This window comes from Oncorhynchus masou, chromosome 8 (assembly GCF_036934945.1).
Source record: "Oncorhynchus masou masou isolate Uvic2021 chromosome 8, UVic_Omas_1.1, whole genome shotgun sequence".
NCBI lineage: Eukaryota > Metazoa > Chordata > Actinopteri > Salmoniformes > Salmonidae > Oncorhynchus > Oncorhynchus masou.
Window position 1 is genome coordinate 17,927,314 of NC_088219.1, and position 5,854 is coordinate 17,933,167.

Consider the following 5,854-nt stretch of genomic DNA (forward strand, 5'->3'; position numbering starts at 1 on the left):
GGTCTTGGTGATCAGCTGTAACATTAAGGCACATGGAACAATTCATAACCCTGCTGTTTAATAAACACCATGTCATAAACACAAGCCATTTCCTCAGGCCGTGGATGGACCCATTTACCCATAGAGAGGAACTGAGGGGGAGGGATTGAAGATGGTCTAGGGCAAAAACAGACTACATGATTACCATATATGTAGGCAATGTAATGTTCTTAAGATAGGGTACTGCCTAAAAGTAGTATCTATGTAGGTTTTCTGCCATTGCCTGTTCTAGATGTCAATGCCATCACATTTACCAAGTCAGTTCGTTAAAAAAAAATGAACAGTCAAAAGAGCGATTCTACGCCTTGCATGCATGGTGTCTTTTTAGCTTTGAAAATGTTCAGACAGTGCTGTTGATCTTGTGTGTCCTGAAGGAGGCATGATTGCTGTGATAAGCCCTTCCCCAGTTCCTCTGTCCGGGGCCGCACAGCAGCAGTGTCTTGAAGGTGATAGAAGTGCTCTTTGCAGTGGGCATAGCAGACTGGGTTGATGGTGCTGTTGATGTAGCAGAACCAATAGCCCTGCTGCCACAGCTTCTCAGGCACACAGTAGGAGATGGACACCAGCACCATAGTGTTGTAGGGTGTCCAGGACAGGATGAAGGCCAGAAAGACAGCACACAGGGTCCTAGCTGCCTTCTACCAGATGGTCATGTTCCTCTTGGCTTTGGTCTGCTTGCGGTGTCTGGAGTCTGAAGATATGGAGCATCTCAGGGAGGACTGCCTGCCCTGTGGGCCAGCTGCACTGTCCCTTGCCCTAGACGTTAAGGATTTGTGGGTCCCTCCAGTGTCCCTGCTCTGGACGTCTCTTAGTGGGATCATGGTTTTAGGGCTTGTATTAGCGCTTACCCCCGGCTGCTTCTGAACTGGGTCTTCCTCTGGGGAGGAGACAGAGACAGTAGGTTCTTCCTCATCTACATTACAGTTGCTGTCTCTGCAACCCTCCCTCTATCTACCACTGGTGTTGCTACTCTCCCTGCTCTGCTTAGGCTCCTCTCACAGGGAAGCAGCCCTGAGACCCCTCACTGCTCTGTTCCCTACCAGCAGACACCTCTCTGGACCTGCTCGCACTGCTCATGGTGCTGCTGGAGTAAACAGCCTTTCCCTCAGATCCATGGGAGGCCCCTCCACTGCTCCAAGGGAGGCCCCTCCCCAGCAGCCCCTCCAGATCCTGGGCTTCCAGATCCAATCTCCCAGTAGGTCCTCCAGTACAGGATGCCCATCATGGTGACAGGAAGCTCGAAGGCATCGATGGCCGTACCGAATGTGAGAGTAGGCTCGGTCAGGAACGGGTTAGAGCAGTCACCCTTGTCCTGCGAGGACCTGCCCACCACTTGGGGCCAGAACAAGATGGCTGGCCCTCACAGGATGAAGGACGCTGCCCAGGCCGGCTGCCCGGCCCTGTAGCTGAGAGGTCTGATGACCAGCAGGTTCATGACAGAGCCACATGGTCCACAGCTAGCCAGACGTAACAGGCCCAGGCCCCAGTGTCCCATGATGATGTAAACAGCATAGAGGTTCATATAAACCATCCCCAGATTCAGCAGGAAATTGTTGCTGACGGTGCGTAGTTCACTGTTGACCTGAAAGGAGATCAATGATAGTGACCAAAGAGAGAGGTCCTGTGATGAGTATGATCACCACCACCTCTCATATCTCATGGCCCCCCGATGGATCTGCTGTCACATTGGTGATCTTACTAGTCTGGGAGACACAGGAGTGGTTCATCCTTCACAAAGCGATGCTGAATGAAGTGGTGGAGCAAAAGTCATTATTCTTCATGACAGGGAATCGCTGATGAGGACATCTGCCCTGAAGCTATCATCTCAGGGCCAACTGCAGAACAAGAGAACAGGTGATCAGCCATGAGCTGGAACACGTTTCCAACAACCATGACTTTTATACATGTTTTCTCATGAATTTAGATCATTTGTTTTAGAACTGTTCGGTTGGTATAATTAGAGAATTGTCATTGTAGTAAATCCCATGATCATTTCTCCAGCAAGGACAGTTCTGTGAAACTCATTAATATATAAACCCTTCAGTTTACACACCATGTTTGAAGTCCTGCCTTTCTGTTGACTCAGACTAGGTAACATGTTGTTACTAAGATACATGTATTTTTCATAACTGTTAGTGTTTGATGAGTTTACTGCTGTATGCTAACAAGAGCATATGATTTAAAGGGAGAGAAATGTGTCATTCAATAATGTTCCTGATGGGGAATTAGTTTAGATACAGAATTTAAATAAGCAGTATTGGTGTATGATGGCAATTGTGATAATTGTGAATACTTTGGGATATGAACTTAGTTGTAGGACTACTGATGCTGAACGGTAAACTCCATAGTGAGAAATCTACCGCTCAATTACATGCTCTAATGATGTATCCCTTTATGCAAAAATAAACCTAGTAAAGAACTTATTTATGGTCACGATTACTGTCACAATAATTAATTCAATTTACGACTGCTTTAAACAAGTGTTTATATTATGCATCAACCAGTGGAGGCTGCTGAGGGGAGGACGGCTCATAACAACCGCTGGAACAGAGCAAATGAAATGGCATCAAACAAGGAAACCATCTGTTTGATGTATTTGATACACTTCCACTTATTTCGCTCCAGGCATTACAATGAGCTCATCCTCCCCAATTAAGGTGCAACCATCCTCCTGTGGCATCAACACTTACACTTGTATTGGATGGCGTCCATATACCCATAATAAGACAACAGGTTCATGCGATGGTCAATCCCTTGTGGTTGAAGTCGTAAAGGTACAGTATAAAAAAGGAGTTACTAGTCATGGGACATCCAATGACAGAAACTTTACCGCCGGTGTCTATTTTGGTCAACCTTGCTGTTTGTGTGTGTAGATTTTATTATGCATATGAATTATTGCTCCTCAAATGGCTTGGTCCTAAGGTGAGGCATGGTGTGTTCTTAGAAGATAAGGTGAAGCATGGTGTGTTCTTAGAAGATAAGATGAGGCATGGTGTGTTCATAGAAGATAAGGTGAGGCATGGTGTGTTCTTAGAAGATAAGGTGAAGCATGGTGTGTTCTTAGAAGATAAGATGAGGCATGGTGTGTTCATAGAAGATAAGGTGAGGCATGGTGTGTTCTTAGAAGATAAGGTGAGGCATGGTGTGTTCTTAGAAGATAAGGTGAGGCATGATGTGCTCTTAGAAGATAAGGTGAAGCATTGTGTGTTCTTAGAAGATAAAGTGAGGCATGGTGTGTTCTTAGAAGATAAGGTGAGGCATTGTGTGTTAGAAGATAAGGTGAGGCATGATGTGCTCTTAGAAAATAAGGTGAGGCATGGTGTGTTCTTAGAAGATAAGGTGAGGCATGGTGTGTTCTTAGAAGATAAGGTGAGGCAAGGTGTGTTCTTAGATAAGGTGAAGCATGGTGTGTTCTTAGAAGATAAGGTGAAGCGTGGTGTGTTCTTAGAAGATAAGGTTAGGCATGGTGTGTTCTTAGAAGATAATGTGAGGCATGGTGTGTTCTTAGATAAGGTGAAGCATGGTGTGTTCTTAGAAGATAAGGTGAAGCATGGTGTGTTCTTAGAAGATAAGGTGAGGCATGGTGTGTTCTTAGATAAGGTGAAGCATGGTGTGTTCTTAGAAGATAAGGTGAAGCATGGTGTGTTCTTCGAAAATAAGGTGAGGCATGGTGTGTTCTTAGAAGATAAGATGAGGCATGGTGTTAGAAAATAAGGTGAGGCATGGTGTGTTCTTAGATAAGGTGAGGCATTGTGTGTTCTTAGAAGATAAAGTGAGGCATTGTGTGTTCTTAGAAGATAATGTGAAGCATGGTGTGTTCTTAGAAGATAAGGTGAAGCATGGTGTGTTCTTAGAAGATAAGGTGAGGCATGTGTTAGAAGATAAAACATGAAGAGTACAGAAGAAACTGATGTAACAAGAGGTTCCTGCCACAACATGTGTAGCCTACATAATGTGTCAGGCAGGCTGCTATGCAAACTCAAGCAGCTGACATCCAGCTACCACCTCACAAATAATTTCCTTCAACTTACTTCCTGTACTCCAGTAAATGAGCACATTTAGATAAAAACTTCTCAATGTTTACAGGTGTCAATAAAGCATTTATTAAAGTGCATGGCAAAGTAATCACCCTGGAAATCTTGATTGGGCTCACACACATGATGATAAATAAGAGCACGATATCTAGAATATATTATTATTTAGTATAGCTGGGTTAAACTGTAGGTCTATGTAAACGATGTGAAATGGCTAGCAAGTTAGCGGTGGTGCGCTCTAATAGCGTTTCAATCGGTGACGTCACTCGCTCTGAGACCTTGAAATAGTTGTTCCCCTTGCTCTGCAAGGGCCGTGGCTTTTGTGGAGCGATGGGTAACGATGCTTTGAGGGTGGCTGTTGTTGATGTATGCAGAGGGTCCCCGGTTTGAGCCCAGGTAGGGTGAGGAGAGGGGCGGAAGCTATACTATTACATTGGTACCGTGACCCGGATTACTGGTTGCTGCAGAAAAGGAGGGGGGCGAGGAGAGGGACGGAAGCTATACTATTACATTGGTACCGTGACCCGGATTACTGGTTGCTGCAGAAAAGGAGGGGGGCGAGGAGAGGGACGGAAGCTATACTATTACATTGGTACCGTGACCCGGATCACTGGTTGCTGCAGAAAAGGAGGGGGGCGAGGAGAGGGACGGAAGCTATACTATTACATTGGTACCGTGACCCGGATCACTGGTTGCTGCAGAAAAGGAGGGGGGCGAGGAGAGGGACGGAAGCTATACTATTACATTGGTACCGTGACCCGGATTACTGGTTGCTGCAGAAAAGGAGGGGGGCGAGGAGAGGGACGGAAGCTATACTGTTACATCTACATAGTTCTGTTCTCACTAATTCACACGCATGCACACACACACACACACAGTCTTTCCAATTGTCTGTATTTCAGAATTTCAAATCTGAACCCTAGATCATCTTTCAATTAATATTTTAGCTGTACTTGTTTTCTGCCGTGTGATTTGCAACACAATATTCATACAGTTGTATATTGTTGTGAGCTCAGAGTGCTGGCGCAGTGGGAATGGATTGGCTGTTATGTTTAACATCCACAATTAGGGCTGGTACAATGACAAGGATGAAATTACTTTTACAACCCTTTCATCTGCTGTGTCTGGTGCCTGACAGCACCAGGAACAATGTATCATATTGGATGATGCCATATCACACTGGATATGTTGTAAAAATGATCTGTTGTTATAACTGGGAAAACTTAATGACCTTGTTATTTTCAATTTACCAGCCTCTCATCTGTGGATCCAAATGAAGATAAGGAAATGGGGGTTTCAGTCCCCAATATGTTCCTCATTAGGACTTTGATGGGAAACGTGTGTGCGTACGTACTTGCAGCATGTGTGCATGTACTGAATATGAGTGGACGGCAGTGTGTGCAGCATATGGTCAGCGGAGATGGGTTTCTGTCTGCATGGCTCCCTCTGGACTCGTATCAGAAGGATGTATTTGCTTTGAGAGACTAACAGGCTAGTAACAGCTTACTGCAGCTCCTCGGGGGTTAATGAGTAAACGACAGGTCTGGAATCAGTGAAAGGTAGAGGTAGGCACTGGGTTTGTTTCCCCTGTTGTCTTCCCACTGGGCACACCCTGGTTGAATCAACGTTGTTTCCACGTCATTTCAATGAAATTATGTCGAACCAACGTGGAATAGACATTGATTTCCTGTCTGTGCCCAGTGGGCCCCACTCATCACTTCTCAGAGCTTAACAGTTGTACAGTATGTACAGTGACTTAAGGAGAGAGACATGGATTGTTA

General features: G+C 45.3%; 1 pseudogene; it reads right to left on the minus strand.

Annotated features, from left to right (window-relative positions):
- Positions 1–379: 379 nt before the first annotated feature.
- On the minus strand, positions 380–1,820 carry LOC135543769 (muscarinic acetylcholine receptor M1-like; annotated as a pseudogene).
- Between the last annotated feature and the right edge of the window lie 4,034 nt (positions 1,821–5,854).